The following is a 1,750-nucleotide window of genomic DNA, read 5'->3' as shown; positions in this document are numbered from 1 at the left end:
CTGTGGCCGCTCCGATCTTTCCCCCGCTTGGTCTCACCCAAGATGGCGGCTCCTGGAGCAGCTGAGCATCCCAAGCTAGAAAGCAATGGATTTCTTGCTTCTGCTACAAATTTCCCCAGCTGTAAGTCTTCCAACCTTCTAAGTATTCCTTTATATGTGGTTCAGAGTTCTGGGACCAGCCCCTGAGCCTGCTTGGTCAGGTATTCTGTGTTATTGCTGGTGGAACTCCTCACTGCACTTCCACCTGATCCGCCATCTTGTTTGTTCTCTCTAGTAATTCATTTTTATTGAACTTCTTTTAAATACAAGTACACATATATTACAGGAAAATTAAAAGTTCCCCACTAACAATTTGAGAATTTCTCCCTTAGATGAAAGGTTGGGAGAAATCCTTTCTTTTTCTTTTAACTCGTTCTTATTCACAGTCAATCTATGAAGTCTGAAGTACTTTGTGTTGGAGAGTCAGGTCCACTGTGTTGTGAGACTTACGGGTCTCATGCCTGTAACTCAGAGCTTCCCAGTATCTGTCTGTCCATTGTCCATCCTTCTAGTGCTTCATGGCTTAAAAACAAGTCTTTTAACACAGACCAGATACAGAGGAGGAAAATGAGGTACAGAAAGGAGGGGTGCTGTACTCTGGGTCTCTGGATCACTCGTTGTGAGAACCAGCCTTCGAAGCCGGGTCTCCATCTGCCTAGGGCTGCCCAGACCAAACACTGAGCTGAATCTGTCTTCACCCAAAGCTCATCTCAACTTACTTCATAACTCGGTCTCTATTCACTTTTCATGACATCTCTAAACGTGGCTCCAGGCAATGCCATGTTCCTCATGGGTCCTGATGCAGGTGGTTGGTTGGTTTAGTGAGGTGGACCAGGCGCTCTGGGTCCACTGGAGCAGGAAGCAGAACTTTTCCTGGATTTCTGTCCTTAACCTTTACTGACTGGAAGAGCTGAGGGGAGGAGTAAGAAGGAAACATGGAGAGTGGAATCTGGCCGCCATTACCAAGCCCCCAACCCCACTACTTCTGAACCTCAACCTCTACTTCCTGCTTTTGAAGTCACATGACCCCTCCCCTCCTCCCCCCCCACCAGGGTGGCCACTCCAGACATCAACAGACCACCATACCTTTGGACTCTGGTTCTCCTTGGTCACTTTGCTGGTTTTAATGTAGATTTTGTTTTCCTTAATAAGCAAACTCACTCTTCTGTGTTCCTCCACTTCTCCATTTGCCAGCCCCTCTCCACCAGCTTCCTTAGATGACAGCCTTTCCCCTGCATCGTTCCCTCCTGGGGCCCCTCCCCTCAATCCTGACTGCACATTGGCACTGTCTGGGGAGGATTAGAACATACAGACTCCTGGACCACTACCCAAGAGGCGATCAGAGTCTGACGTGTGGTTTGGGCTTGGAATGTTTTAAAGTTCTTGCAGGTAATTCTAATACGCAACTAAGAGAGGGCTCACTGAGCCAGCTCTGGGATACAGGGATCTAGGCATAGTTTGAAGAGGGGAAAAAATACTAAGATGTTTGACTGTCTTAAGAATATCGGTATCCCTTGCCTACTATTGTAAAATAGACACATGAGTGGGATAGGAAGGAATATTGGGCAACATGATTACAGAAAATTTGTAAGCCCGTCTTCAGTCTATAACTGATTGGAATAGCTAAAAGGAGTTCTAGAACTTGCCCAGTGAAACAGGCCTCTTGTGGAGCCTTTGCAGTGTATAAGACCTTAGGTGGAATCCTGAGTCC

Source organism: Chrysochloris asiatica, unplaced genomic scaffold (genome assembly GCF_000296735.1).
Source record: "Chrysochloris asiatica unplaced genomic scaffold, ChrAsi1.0 scaffold00025, whole genome shotgun sequence".
NCBI lineage: Eukaryota > Metazoa > Chordata > Mammalia > Afrosoricida > Chrysochloridae > Chrysochloris > Chrysochloris asiatica.
This window is presented reverse-complemented; position numbering follows the sequence as displayed.